General features: G+C 37.3%; 1 protein-coding gene across 1 annotated transcript in view; it reads right to left on the bottom strand.

Moving 5' to 3' along the window:
• Positions 1-2717, bottom strand: part of LOC102000397 (gamma-interferon-inducible protein 16-like) — a 20783-nt gene extending 18066 nt beyond the window's left edge. Inside the window, exon 1 of the mRNA XM_026789968.1 lies at positions 2593-2717. The gene's annotated coding sequence lies outside the window, so the exon portion shown is untranslated. The remainder of the gene's footprint in view (positions 1-2592) is intronic.
• Positions 2718-16037: the final 13320 nt, after the last annotated feature.

Raw genomic sequence — 16037 nt, 5'->3', positions numbered from 1 at the left:
CCCTTTGTAGACCAGGCTGGCCTCGAACTCCCAGAGATCCGCCTGCCTCTGCCTCCCGAGTGCTGGGATTACAGGCGTGCGCCACCACCGCCCTGCTTCTGCAGGTCTTTTTGACTGAGCTTTCTTCTGCTAAATTCCTCTGTCAGAGTTATGTACCATTATTTCCAATATTTTGTTAAACCTAGTGACTTTATAAAGAGAAACTATTCAACATCTTTAAAATGTGGGCATATATTTAAATATTAAATCACATTTCTTACAGAAAAGGAATAAATTAGAAGGTATGCATTGTTAATCAAGTATTGAATTTTCTCTTTAAATGCTTTAAATGAATTTTTTTTCAATTTTTTTCTGTCATTTTCTTTTTTTTTCTATCATGTTGTGTACACTAATCTATCTCAACAACTGCTTTTTGGTTCAGTTTCCTCCAAAGCAAAAGATGTCTACCCAGAAATATATCAAGTTTCTTGGTAAGAAAGAATTTTTCAAAATCATTAACTTGCTGACTTCAGAACAGATTCTACCTCTGTATTTTCTAAGGCACACAATGGGAAAGGGACATATCAACTCTGATCACTGCAGGGAGCTAGACATTTGGGAAGGATGGGGAAGGATGAGTGTCCAGGGCGCTTCCCCTTGTTACCTTTTGCTTTCTCTGCTTTAAGATCTTCAACAAGGTATTTAAGATCTCTATTTTCTTGACAAAATCCTATCAGTTTGCCGAGTCCAGCATCTTTTGGGAATGTATCCTCCATCAGGTCAGCAATCTGAATTCTGTCATAATCATTTTGCATCCTTTCAGACAGGTGTTGATCACTTCTTAGTAAATACTTAATTATTTTAAAGTGGTAGTATCCCATACTCTCTAATCCGTTTTGAAGAACAATTTTTTTGTATTCTCTCATTATTCCTAATATTATGGACAGTACAAAAACGTAAAAATGGGCAAAGAATTACATACATATCCAGACAATTTCAAAACAGTGTTATTCCTGTGTGAGCGAATGACCAAAATTGATAATGTCCATAATTGCTTGTGCGAGAAAAACAGAGTTATATACAAGCTGTACCACTGTGCAAAAATGGATATAAAACTTCTGTATTAATAAATAACTTTAGGAAATCCTTCTCCAGTAGCCATGTTAGGTGACTTAGGCCAATGACAGTTGTGGGGGAATAAAAGTGCTGGACACAATAATTGCTGCAGTGTTTAGAGTTTGCACAATGAGTGTTAAAATCATGTGTTCTTTTTCCATTCTTCTTTGGTGTCCACACAAGGACACATGAGAGGAAAAAATGAAGAAAAGACATACTTTGTAAGCCCTAATGTAATGGATTAATAAAAATTGCTGCAGGGTATTAAAAAATCGATCATCTACATATTCAAGGAGAAGATGAAAACTGGTCTCAACAGTAAAGCTACCTTCTTCAGCATTCTATTTTTTACACAGTACTGATCTCCAGACCCCAGAGAAAATTACATTAGAAAGGTTTTTTGGGGGGTTGGTACTTGTGAAAACACAACTGTTTCAAACACAACCAGATAAATGATGGCAAAGATTATGTGTAATTTTTATGGATCCCATTTACATGAGAACATTCATTTTGATATTGAAGTGTTATTGCTTTTGAATTTGGACTAATACCAACCTCAAAAGAATTTCCATATTACACAATACCATATATCTGTGTCACTGTGAATCTATGCTAACTAGATCCTGTATCAATGTGTTCAGCCTCACTGCTAAAATGCTAAACACTTGAAATGTTCAGTCTTTTTCAAACACCTAAAATCTCTTCCAAATTTCAAAGCCTCTCTAAAATACCCAATATCTCAATGAAATATCAAAGGATCTCAACTGTACGCTCTTACAAAAAAAAAAATAGTTACATACCTTATCATTCCAAGAGGGGAAAACCATGTCATAATTCCATTAAAATCAAAAGAAAATTAAAATTCTACAGTATAAAAAGATTTTCTGATCTCCAATTGGCCTTGGCAGCTCCATTTCTTTTGCTCTTTCATCCAAACGCACACAGTGATTCTCCTACTCTTAGGACACCTCTCTCCACACCTGTTGCTATCCCTGTTGAATAACAGTGAATCTGTAGAACTTAATACTATACACATCCGTAGTCTCCCATGTCATACATTAACATAATACTAGAGTGCAGCTCCATTTCCTGATATATTTTCATTAAGCATTATTTCACAGTAATTCTTTGATGTTGCTAGCTTAATTGTTTTTCTAGTCAATCACCACAGCCATCAAGTTACTCTTACTCTCCAGCAAGATATCTAAAGTCTTTTTCTTCTTTTCCATTTTCTCATACTTATACTTAGAAAGTTATTTTATTATCTGCCCTAATCAAAATGCCTTTGTGCTGGCTCAGGCCCCGGTAAGGGTGGGATAAAGATGCTTACCATCTTTTCTGGTGAAGCATCAGATCCTTGCTGCTGTGGGTTCATGGCCTTGAAAGCAGCTCTCACCAGCCCTGCTCCCTCCATTCTTCTCTGAAGAAAGCAGCACTGATTTCCACCCTGCCCTTGTGGGTTCTATAATAGCTTTACATAATGAGTGCAGGACTCACCTTCTCAGAAATTTCTTCAGCAGTGTCCAGATCCTAGCTTGTCTCCCAGGCAAGACGGAAGGCTAGTTTTATTTGATTAAAAAGACAAAACTCTCAGAGATTGGGTTGGGATGTTGCAATCCTCCAAGTGCCAAGAACATGAAGTATTTTTAAAGATGAGAAGTATGACAATGTTCTGAGTCATTTCTGTTCACTTCAAGTTTAGCAAATTGAATGTCTTGAACTCTGCTATTCCAGGAAGAGGAGGATTGCAAAAGTGAGGCCTCTCAATGTTCTTAGCTTTCGATTTCCCTGGCTAGTAACACGGGATTGTCTCCTAAAGGATACATTTTACTTACCAAGTCAAGCAAAGGTCTCCTGTGCTCAGTTGATTTTCTTCACAAATGGATGTTCTAAACTTAGCATTTCATGTCCAACAGCCTTACCCATGGGTCAGTAAGAAACACATTCCTCTGAATAAAGTTAACATCTGAAAAGGAAAGGGTGAGTCACTCAGACACTTCTCCCTCCTCTCCATACAGGCAGGAAGTGACAAGAGGTGAATTCAGCAGATGTCTACTGCCACGAAGAACTGAATGTGTTTCCTGGACAGAAGAAGATAGGCAGTGTAGTGTACGGTGCATTTTAAATGATCTTAATAATAATAAAAAAAAGCCGGATCAGACATAGGTGTAAATGCTGAAAGAGCAGAGAGACAAAGGAGCGAGCCACAGCAACTTCCTAACTCTCCAACTCTTCAGCCCAAGATGGGTTAGCTCCTGTCTGCACTAGCTTTCCATTCCTCTTTCTGTCCAGCCACATCACTTCCTGTTTCCTCCTCACTAGAGCTGAGATTAAAGGTGTGTGCCACTACTGCCTGACCTCTATGATTAGCTAATGGCTAGCTCTGCCCTCTGATCTCCAGGCAAGTTTTACTTGTTAAAGCACAATATAATATCACTACATTTCCTGTTTTTTTTTTATTTTTTGTCTATAGTAAAAAGAATGATGCAACTAATATAAGAAAAACTATATATTGTAAGTACAATAACTTAATACAATATATCCAGTCAATAATACATCACTAATGTGTAGTCAATGAACAACTGACACATTCAGAGAAAATACTCTACATCTTCTCTACTTCGGTGAGTACTAAAGTTGTACAGAGTTCACTGTTCTAACTTGCATTACCAACACTACCTTTTAATGTCTCTAAAATTTATACTCTTTAAAAATTGTACTCTTTTTAAAATCTATTTTTTAATAACGTTTTCTCATTTTACATACCTATCCCTGGTCCCACTCCTCCCCTCTTCCCACTCTGCCAACTTACCTGCACTCCACACCCCATCCATTTCTCAGAGAGAGCAAGACTTCCCATGGAGAGTCAACAAATCTGACACATCCCTTTTAACCAGGGCAAAGGCCCTGAATCTGGTATCAAGCAAAAGTATAACTATAAAGTTTTCAACTCCATCAGAGACCTGAGAAGGAAATCATATTACCTGAGTAAGCAGAAAGTGCAATGAAACAACTTCCAAAAACTGTGAGAAATGAAAGAAGCAACTGGCTGCCTGGACAGTTTTCAAGGTTCCTCTGGAATGCTGGAGCACCCACCTTCAGCCTACCAGTCTCATGTCTGTCAGACTTTTCTGTGAAGCACGATATTCTGAAGTGCTCTCCTACCTGAATAGTTGGTGAGTGTTATTTATAATATATTGTAAAATTTTTTCCAGAAACATATGTTAATTTATGGTTTGTTTCTAAGATTGGGGAAATGTTAATCTGAGTATTCCATTGCTATAACAGTTACATCCCTGCAAATTCATTGCTATGTTAGCACCATACGTCTTTCATTTTCTCTTCTGTCCTTCAGACCCTATACATTCAACCTAGCTCATGCTCTGTTTTCCTTGATAAAATCCCAATTCGTAAATTATTGTTACATCTGCACCAGACCTTCAATGACAACATCATTTTTTTTCTAATTTTTAGTTTTGCTCTTTGTTCATTTATACAGGCTTGCCCAAACACCCACTTTATGGTTTCTCCTGAATTTTTGTTCTCTCGTTCATAACTCTTTTATTATCCAGATAGTATTGTTTCTTACCATAGGCATTAAGTATTTTTATTTGCCCTGTGAAGGACTTTCCTCTATGATTACTGTAAATGCCTTTGCCATACCTTCTGCATATACAGAAATGAGGGGCATTCTGTTTGGATTATGATTAGAAAAACACATTGTTTCTAGGAATACCCTGTTTACAATCCCTTTTTAGGTGACCATGTTTGCCACAATTATAATCCTTGACATTTTGAGTTTTCCTCAAAGCTTTGGATATCACTTCCTATCTAAGCATCATCATGATCTTGAGATTCAGTATTAACTGTATCTCAGATCCATTCTTCCAAGGTTGTTGTCCTTGCCTTTAAAGGCCTAATTATCCTTTTGCATTGAGACAGAGTTTTCAGAACCAGAGATTCAATTATTATTTTTTAGTTTCTAAACTTTGTATTATTCCGTTCACTGCTGATGTCAATTTTTGTGAGAAATCTGTGAAGGCTTCCTTGGGTCTTGTATAACTTTAGTAAATGACTCAATTTTCTTTTAAATTATTACAAAGAATTATTTTTTAATAAAGAAAACAGACTACGTTTTTCATTTTTCATACTAATCCCAGTTTTCTATGCCTCCCTTCTTCCTATACCCTTTACCTATATCCCCATTTCACCCCCCAACCACTCCTCAGAAAGGGTAAGGCAAATTGCTTGGAGGAAGTTCCAAGGCCCTCCCTCCTTACTATATCTAGACTAAACAAGGTATCCATTCAAAGAATATGGGTTTTCAAAGAGCGAGTACAAGCAATAGGGATAAACCTTGGTGCTGTAGCCAGAAGTCCTGAAGTCTGTTCCAACCATACAATTGTCACCCACATTCAGAGGGTCTAGTTAGGTCCTATGCTAGTTGCTTCCCTGTACAACTGGAGTTGGTGAGCTCCCATTAGCTTAGATAAACTGCTTCAGTCTGTGTCCCCATCATGGTCTTGACCTATTTGTTCATATTCTTATTCTCCCAGTCTTCAACTGGACTTTGCGAGCTAATTACAGTGCTCCACTGTGGGTCTTTGCCTCTGTTTCCATCAGTTGAGGATGAATGTTCTATGGTGATATTTAAGATATTCATCAATCTGACTACAGGACAAGTCCAGTTCAGACGCCCTCTCCTCTTTTGCTTAGGGTCTTAACAGAGGTCATCCTTGTAAATTCCTGGGCATTTATCAAGCACAAGGTTTCTTGCTAGCCCCATGATGGCTCACTCAATAAAAGTATTTTTTCCTTTGTCTCTTCTCTGTCCTTCCTCCATCTCGTCTATCCCATTCTTTCATGTTCTCCTCGCTGCTCCCCTTCTCCCACTTTTACTTCTGCCCTCCCTTCTCTCTCCATCCCTCGTACTTCCAATTTTGTCAAGAAGTCTTACCTATTTCTTCTTTCCAGGTGGATCTGTGTATGTTTTTCTTAGGATTCACCTTGTTACTTAGCTTCTCTAGAATCATAGACTATTGGCTTGTTATCCTTTCTTTTGCTTTACAGCTAGTACCCACTTATGAGTGAGTACATAGCATGTTCATCTTTCTGGGTCTGAATTAGCTTACTCATGATTTTTTTTTTAGTTCCATCCATTTGTGTGCAAATTTTAAGATGTCATTGTTTTTTTACCTCTGAGTAGTACTCCATTTTGTAAATTTACTACATTTTCCTCATTCATCTTTGGTTAAGGGACATCTAGGTTTTTTCCAGGTTCTGGCTATTACAAATAATGCTGCTATGAACATAGTTGAAGAAAGGCCCTTGTACTGTAATTGAGCATCCTTTGGGTATATGCCCAAGAGTGGTATTGCTGGATCCTGAGGTAGGTTGATTCCCCATTTTCTGAGAAACTGCCATACTGATTTCCAGAATGGTTGTACAAGTTTGCATTCCTACTAGATGGAGGAACGTTTCCTTTATTCCACATTCTCTCCAACATAAGCTATCACTGGGTTTTTTTTTTATCTCAGCCATTCTGACTGGTGTGATATGGTATCTCAAAGTAATTTTGATTTGCATTTCTCTGATGGTTAAGAATGCTGAATATTTTCTTAAGCATTTTTTGGCAATTTGAGATTTTTCTAATGAGAATTCTCTGTTTAGTGTTGTTGAAGGTTTCCTTCCAGCCAGGTCCCACAGCCATTCAGTTTCAAAGAAGCACATAAAGCCCTACATTAATTATTAACTGATTGGCCTAGTAGCTCAGGCTTTCTTGTTAACTAATTCTTACATCTTAAATTAGCCCATAATGTTGTCTGTGTTAATCACATGGCTTGGTACCTTTTATTAGCAAAGCATTCCCATCTTGCTTCCTTTGTGTCTGGATGAACTGCAGATTGAGTGTTTCCTCTTCCCAGAATTCTCATATACTTGTTGTTGCACCTCTACCTCCTGCCTCGTTGTCCCACCTATACTTCCTGCCTGGCTACTGGCCAATCAGTGTTTTGTTAAAAAAAATACAAGTGACAGTGTACAAGACATTGTCCCACAGCAGCTTATTTCTGTATTTTTTAATTGGATCATTTGCAGTTTTGATGTCTAATTTCTTGAGTTCTTGTGTGTTTTGGAGATGGGTCCTCTATCTGCAGTCAAATGCTCTACCCCTGAGCTATAGCCCCGGTCCTCTGTCTGATATGGGGTTGGTGAAGATGTTTTCCCATTCAGGAGGTTTCCTTTTTGTCTTTTTGACTGTGTCCTTTACTTTACCGTAGTTTCTCAGTTTCAGGAGGTCCTATTTATTTATTGTTGCTCTCAATGTCTGTGTTACTGGGGTTATATTTAGAAAGTGATCTCCTGTGCCCATGCATTGAAGGCTACTTCCCACTTTTTCTTCTATCAGGTTCAGTGTGGTCATATTAATATTGAGGTCTTTAATCCATTTGGATTTGAGTTTCATGTATGGGGATTGATATGGATCTATTTGCCTTCTTTTACATATTGACATCCAGTTTTGCCCACACCATTTGTTGAAGATACTTTCTTTATTCCATTTTGTGGTTTTAGCTTCTTTGCTAAATATCAGGCATTTTTAGGGGTGTGGATTAGTATCCGTGTCTTTGATTTGATTCTTTTGGTCAACTTGTCTGCTTTTATGCAAATACCAAGCTGTTTTCATTACTGTAGCTTTATAATAGAACTTGATGTCAGGGATGGTGATGGGTCTGGAAGTTCCTTTTTTTTATACAGGATTGTTTTGGATATCCTGGGCTTTTGTTTTTCCATATGAGGCTAAGTATTGTTCTTTCAAGGTCTATCATGAATTGCATTGGGATTTTGATGGAGATTGCATTGAATCTATAGATTGCTTTTGGTTTTAATTAACAGTAATCAGATTGGATGCAGGGTATTACTTCAGTTTTCCTATTTCTAATAAGACTTTCTATGTATCCAATATGTGGTAAACTTTGGAGAAAGTTCCATGGACTTCTGAAGAAATAGTATATTCTTTAGTGTTTGAGTGCAATATTCTATAGATGTCTGTTAGGTTCATTTGCTTTAGAAGGTTATTTTACTCCAAATTTTCTCTGCTGTTTTGTTTTCTTGATGACCTGTCCATTAGCGAGAGTGGCATACTGAAGTCACCTACTTTCACTGTGCTAAACTTAATATATGATTTTAGCTGAACTAGTGTTTCTTTTGTGAAATTGAATACCAGCATGCCTGGTGCATAAATGATAAAACTTGTAATATTTTCTTGCTGTATTGTTTTCCTTTAATGATTATTCAGTGTCCTTTCTTTTTACTTTTGGTTACTTTTGGCACAAACTCTGTTTTATCAAATATTAAAGTAGCTACTCTTCCTTGCTTACTTCTTATTTCTATTTACTTAAAATACATTTCTCCATTTTCTACCCTAAATTGATGTTTGTCTTTGACAGTTGGAGAATGTTTATTGAATGAAGCAGAAAGATAGATCCTGATTTCTAATCTAGTCTATTACTTTGTTTCATTTTATTAGAAAAAAGAGACCATTAATTATTCATTAACTCCTTATTTTATTATTGTGGATTTTCCCCTTCTTTTGATTAACTCTTTTGGTATTATTAATTTCTTGTATCCTTTTTCGTGTGTTGATTCTTCATATTGTAATTTTTCCTGTTTTTGTATAATGATCTTCATATTGCATATTTTATTCTAGTGTCTTTTGTAGATCTGGACTAGTACAGAGAAATTGTTAAAATGTGTGTTTTTCTATCATGAGATATTTGCTTTCTCTGTAGACTGTGATAGATACTTTTGTTGCTTATAGTAGTCTAGGATGATATCTGTGGTCTTTCAGAATGCATAGAACATTTGACCAGACCCTTATTTTCAGAGTATTCATTGGAAAGTCAGTGTTATTCTAATAAGTCTACTTTTATAAGTGATGTGGTCTTTTTATCTCCCACGTTTTAATATCCTTTCTTTATTCTTTACTTCTCATGTTTGAATTACTGTATCTCACAGAGATTTCCTTTTCTGATCATATCAATTTGATGTTCTCTATGCTTCTTATACCTTGATAAGCATGTCTTATTTTACATCAGCAATTTATCTATGATTGTGTTACATTATTTTCTATGCCTTTAAGCCAATTTCTTCTTCTTTGTCTATATCTATTATTCATATAGTTTTTTTTTGGTCTGGTCATAATACCCAAGTTTTCCTAGATGTTTGGTGTCTGCATTCCTTTAGATTTAACATGTATTTCGACAGAGATATCCATTGCTTCTACCTTCAAGGCCTGAAGTTTTTTCTTCCATAGTTTTTAATCTGTTGGTAAGACTTTATCTTTGACCCTGACTTACCAAACGTTTTATTTAGAGTTTTACTTCAGCTTGATTTTTAAGTGATTTTATTTCTTTGTTGAATTCTTCTTTCATGTTTTTAATTGTCTTCCTTATGTAACTCAACTTACACTTGGTTGGTTTTACTCTTTGCTTTTTCAGGGCCCACGACTCAGTTCCATTTAAATCTCATGGAGAGTTATTCTTCCTTATGAATTCCCATCCTTAACTTGGCCTGTTCCTAGCCAGTTTTTCATTATCCCATCCTTTTTTTGTATCTTATCTTTTATCTTTCCTTATTCTATATTCCTTTCTTTATTTCTTACTCTGTGGCTTGCTGTGTAGTTGGGTGGCTGGCCCATGGTGTCCTCTTTCCTTCTTTTCTTGATCACTTTCTTGATCCTCAACCCACCCCCCAAAATTCTCCTTCTGTTTATTCTCTCTGCCTGACAGTCCCATCTAATCTTTCTCCTGATAGTTATTGGACATTCAGCTCTTTATTAGATCTGTCCGGTGATTTTGATTGGCAAAATGAGATAGCTACTCAGAGTAAACAAGTACAAGATAAAGAATGCAACACACCTTTGCATTGTCAAAGAAATGTTCCACAGCATAATTATATGTAAAACATCTTCAACTAATATACCACAACACCAACTATTTGTGTATACATGGTTTTTAATGAGGAACTTTTTAATATTATCTTATTGCCCTTAAGCATGTTCATTGTTGCTATTTTGAAGTATTTGTCATGTATTGCTACTAAACTGCTTTTCTCAGGGCTTATTACAATAGCATTTGAAGGGAAAATAGCCCATTAGAGCATGTGGCTATGGCAAGCCTTGTCATTCTTTCCTATTTCCTTTGACTTGTTAAAAACAATATTAGATTATAAAGCTAGCCTCCAAGGTTTATTCTTGCTCGGATACTTTTTTATTTTGAGGCTGACTACCAAAGTCCAACAATCAGAAGACCACTTTGGCTCACATAATTGATGTGTCTTCCCCACTTAATAAAGGATCTTTCTGTGTAAACGGGCATTTGGGTGTGATTTTTTTTCTTAATCCAGGATCTGGAAGGGAACATTCACTATGGAGGCCTCCCATCCTGGGTTACTGGATTGTTTAGAGACGAGGTATATTGTCTTAATTACTTGTTTTGGTTTTGGTATTAGCAATTAAGATTATCTAATAGTGAAAATGCAAGGTTATTTTTGGTGTTATCTGTAAAACCATTCTGGGTGGATGTTCAGATTTTTGGTCACTATTATCCCCATCTGACAATTATATGAGGAAAACAATGCCTAGATTTCAGACTTGGGGTCACTGTGGCATTAATTTTTAGACTGCAGTTAGTCCCAGCTTTTAAATTCTAGTTGAAATTCTGGGTTCAGATTCTAAATAGTCCCAGAATGGTGCAGTTTTTTTTTTGTTTTTTTTTTTTTTTTTTTTTTTTACTGATTTTTGTGGAGCTCTACATTTTTCTCTACTTGTCTCCCTACATCTCTCCTCCCCTTCAAACCTCTCCCAAGGTCTCCATGCTTCCAATTTACTCAGGACATCTGGTCTTTTTCTACTTCCCATGTAGATTAGATCTATATATGTCTCCCTTAGTGTCCTCATTGATGTCTAGGTTCTCTGAGATTGTGATTTGTGGTCTGGTTTTCTTTGCTTTATGTTTCAAAACCACCTAAGAGTGAGTACATGTGATAATTGTCTTTCTGGGTGTGGATTACATCACTCAAATGATATTTTCTAGCTTTATCCATTTTCTTTTAAAATTCAAGATGTTGGGGTTTTTTGTTTGTTTGTTTTTGGTTTTGGTTTTTTTTTTTTTTGCTATATAGTACTCCATTGTGTAAATAAATGTACCACATCTTCCTTATTCATTTTGGTTGAAGCGCATTTAGGTTGTTTCCAGATTCTGGGTATGACAAACAAAGTTGCTATGAACATAGTTGAACACATGTCCTTGTGGCATGATTGAGCATCCTTTGGATATAGACCCAAAAGTTGTACTACTGGGTCTTGAGGAAGATTGTTTCCTAATTTTCTGAGAAATCACCACACTGACATTCAAAGGGGCTGTACCATCTTGCATTTCCACCAGCAATGCAGGAGTGTTCCCTTTTCCCCACAATCTCTCCAGCATAAGTGTCATCAGTAATTTTGATCTTGGTCATTCTTACTGGTACACATTTTTGATGTCAGGTTAGCACAGTGGTTCTCAACCTTCCTAATACTGCATCAATTTTTTTATTTATTAAAAATTTCCACCTCCTGCCATCCCCCCAATTCCCTACCACTGCCCCCTTTCCTCCTCCCCCTCCCTCTTCAGTCCTAAGAGAAGTCAGGGTGCCCTGCCCTGTGGGAAGTCCAAGGCCCTCCCCCCTCCATCCAGGTTTAGGAAGGTATGCATTCGAACAGACTAGGCTCCCAAAAGCCAGTATATACAGTAGAATCAAAACCCGGTGCCATTATCATTGGCTTCTCAGTCAGCCCTCATTGTCAGCCACATTCAGAGAGTGCAGTTCGATCACATGCTCATTCAGTCCCAGTCCAGCTGGCCTTTTAGTACAGTTTCTCATGTTGTGGTGACCCTGCCCACATAATGATTTTCATTGCTACTCCATAACTGCAATTTTGCGACCACTATGAATCCTTATGTAAATGGCCTTACGTGACTGCTATGAAAGTGTTATTCAAGCTCTAGAGGAGTTGTACCCCACAGATTCAGAACTGCTGGGAGGTAGAAAGGGAAGAGCTGGCTCTATAGAGAATAATGGGAAGAGGAAGGCTTGGTCCCCAGTCATGACCTAGCCATAAAAGAAGCAAGATGTCTGCCTCGCCGATAAAGGTACTAAGCCACATGGCTAACACAGACAAGAAAAATGGTCTAACATAAGTTGTAAGAGTTAATAAGAAGTCTGAGCTAATGTGCCAATCAGTTTATAACTAATGTAGACCTCTGTGTGATTTCTTTAGGACTTAATGACTGTGGGACCAGGCTGAACAGAAAGCCTCTGACCACAGGCAGCCACTTTAATTTCTCTTTCCTGCTTAATAAGGGATCTCCCCATGAAAACAGGCATTGGGTATGGTTTTTGCCTAATCCAGAATCTAGAAAAGAGCCCCCTCTGTGCATGAATCCCCTTAAGGGTTGGGGGCTTACTTATGACACAGATATATTGTCTTGATTATTTATGTTTTTGTTGTTTCCTTGGGAACCATGAAATAGTAAATATCTGTGTCTGAAACTAGTAAATATCTGTAACACCTTTCCTGGGTGGATGTTCAGTTTTTGGTCTGTTGTCCCCATCTGATAGGTTAGACCAGGAACATAATGCTTAGATTTCAGTCCTGAGGTCAGTCTGGGTGTTACTGTTCAGACTCCAACTACTCTCAGATCTCAAACTCAAGTTTGAGTTCTGGATTCAGATACTAAGTAGTCCCAGATTGGTGCAGTAGTGATCTTGGTGTTAGCGTAACATACTCATTTTCAACCTTTCTAATGCTGCATCCCCTTAATACAGCCTCATGTGGTGACCCCATTAATAAAATTATTTTCATTACTACTTCATAACTATAATTTTTCTACAGTTATGTCATAATGCAGATGATCTTACATGACCCTATGAAAGGATTGTAACCCACAGGTTCAGAAACACTTGGAGGTAGAAAGGGAAGGGCTGGCTCCATAGTTCTGATAAACAGGTCTTAGATTTCAGCTCTAGGAAGAAGAGTAGAGAAATAACCAGAGTTACTTGGCTATGGCCATGGAAATCGTGAGTCTTATATGGATGGAGACAGCCTATGTGCAGGGACTGAAGTAAGAAGGCAGCAGATGCTCTAAGAGCACTCTGGAGAGAGAAGAATGGAGGAGATAAAGGAGGGCACAGGTAAGCAGATGGGCAACATGGGTTCCTGTCAAGTATGATGGCTCTGAGTCCCTTGTAGAGAGAGAGGTGGGTACCTTGCGTTTTAGAGAATCACAAAGGGATGAAGCAAGACCAGGGAAATGACTGAATGGGTGATCATTTTTTCATGTTACCAGCTTGACCTTCACTGCCAAAATAATAATAATAATAAAAACGGCATAGGAGTCCTATATTAGGACTAATCTTGAGAGGGCAGTTTTTCCAGTTTCACACAGTGATGTTGAGTTGTTTGTTGATAGCAGGGAAGGATTTCTGTAGACTAGATAGAGTGCATCACACACAAGGGAAATTTCTTATTTGCACCAATTATATTAGTATTTCTCTTAAGTGTTGAGGAAGTGCTCTGGCTCTAGCCTAGATAGAAAAGATTCCCAGATCATGTGGATTCCTCAAGTTTTATAGCACAGGAAATAAAGCCTGATAGAAAGCATTTCAAAAAGCATCACTGAAACTGCATCTTTGAGAGGAAAGCCATGGGCTAAAATTGCAGTTTACTCAGGGTATCTGTACATTGTTCTAAACAGTCAGAGTTGATCTAAGGGTCATCTTGCTGGATGTGTGACTGACACTTTTTTTTTTTTGCCCAAGGAAGTCACATTTATATAGGAGAGCCCAAAACTTGGTAAGAAGTTACCAATTGCGCAGTTACCACACTTGTTCCTGGTCTAGTTGAGCTGACTCGTTCAAATACGCCTGAAAGTAGATTGAGAATTGAGAAAGAGACAAAAGACAGAAGATGGAATTGGAAGTATTCTCAGTAAATACTGAAAAACCCCAAGTTTATTAATCATAGTTCTTAATACCCCAAGCAAAAGGAGAATGCAAAAGACTTCTTTATCAATGATACAAGGAACAAACAATCATAATAACCTACTCAATACTCAACACATCTAGTAAGCACAACCTTAATCAAACAACCTGTTATTTGGCGTTGACAAACTTTAACTTTCTGTCCATGAGTCTAGAGAGAAATGGAGTCACTATGGGCCCCTCCACTTTCTACATCTGTACCTCAGGAATTAATAGCATCTTCCTGTAAAAAGAAATCAAAATCTTTCACTATAGAGGAAATATTGATTAAAAACACAGGGAGTTGACAAAAGTATGCAGAATAGCAGGATATTTCAATAATGGGTGGACACTCACATCCTGCAAGTAAAATCAAGGTCAAGAAATAAACAACTTAGACGATTTAGAAGTCCCAGAAACCAGATATAATTCTGTCCTCCTTCCTCAAGAATATCCAGGATGTTGCTAGGCACTCTCAGACAAGCTAATATGCCTGGAAAAAGTAGTGACCAAGCAAGTCATGCAGAATGGGCTCTGAATACCTGAACTACCTGAAGTGTACACTCTCCAAATTGTTGTATTGTCTACAGTCTGTCAAGGGTGCTCCAGATTTCTTTCTATTGTGAGCTTAAGCTCATTGTGGGATGAACTGGTAAAATAGCTATCTTTGAGTCATTTCTGCTTCTGTAAGTAATACTTCATCAATATTCCTATAAGAAACACAATAAAAATTTGGATCTGATCTTTGGTCTGGGGTGAGTAGATACTTGTTTATACCTCCTGAGGAAAATTTTCATACAAAACAGTCAAAGGATGGTTCCAGTCTACTTTGTGTAGGTGGATTTTTTCTGTTACCCTTATCTTTGTTGCATAGCATTTGTGGATTACACAAATTGAAACTTTCGGTCTGTATAAGATACAATTCCCTGTCTCTTTCTTTTATGGAATGCCATCATTTTCTTCTCTCTGTTCTTTGGTGTGTCAGGAAATACTGCTAAAGTGTTATATAAGGAAGATAAATGAAATACAGATCTGCAAGTTTGGGAATTCAAGATATAACTTCCAGCATTTGGTGTGGTTTCTTCTTGTATCTTTGTTGCAGTATATGGTGGTGGTCAGAATCCAAGCCAAATGTTTCTAAAATCTTACCTTTTAATTCAAAAACTTACGTAAAGGCTCATCCAGATTATAAAGAAGCCTTGAAACTTTTCTCAAAGTACAGTGACAGTAAAGAGCAGACAGGAATATGTGTCAAGAGCAACAGTGGTCACAAGAAAAAAGGTGTTCAAGGGCCACAGCTTTTGTTTGGAGCCACTTTCATGGAGTTCAGGAGAAGGTGTTGGGGTGCTGTGTGGGTGTGACATGTGTGGACCTTCATTTCAGCTGACAGGCTTAGATTAGGTAGGCATTTACTTCCTGTGCATGTCCTTTCAACACAGTATTTCATTTGATTATATACACACAATTATACATAGGAGGAAGGTGGTAAGCATGATATTAGTCATAAAAGTTCCTTGTGAGGATACAGTTTGTCTTGTTGTACATGAACCTGAACTAATCTAGTCTGTGTTACATCGTGGTTTTTTTTTTTTTTGGTATCAAAAAGATTTTTGAAATACTTGGATATAAGTAATATATGTAACTATTTCTAAGGACAGTAATCATTTTCATTATTTCCAACATTTATATATTTATTTGTGACCTGATGTATGGTGGTTGTCCATGTGGTAAATAGGTTTTAGAAATATTGACAGCAGAATGTGTATATACAGGGGATGCAGATAATGGTCTCAGGCTGGAAAGTGCAACTGTGGTTATCAAACAAGAAAAGTGAGGTCTCAAGTGGCTAAGCTGTTTGCCATGCTAGCCTGTCTCATCCTCAT

Source organism: Microtus ochrogaster, unplaced genomic scaffold (genome assembly GCF_000317375.1).
Source record: "Microtus ochrogaster isolate Prairie Vole_2 unplaced genomic scaffold, MicOch1.0 UNK35, whole genome shotgun sequence".
Taxonomy (NCBI): domain Eukaryota; kingdom Metazoa; phylum Chordata; class Mammalia; order Rodentia; family Cricetidae; genus Microtus; species Microtus ochrogaster.
The sequence above is the reverse complement of the archived record's forward strand: the minus strand, read 5'-3'. Positions and strand labels throughout refer to the sequence as shown.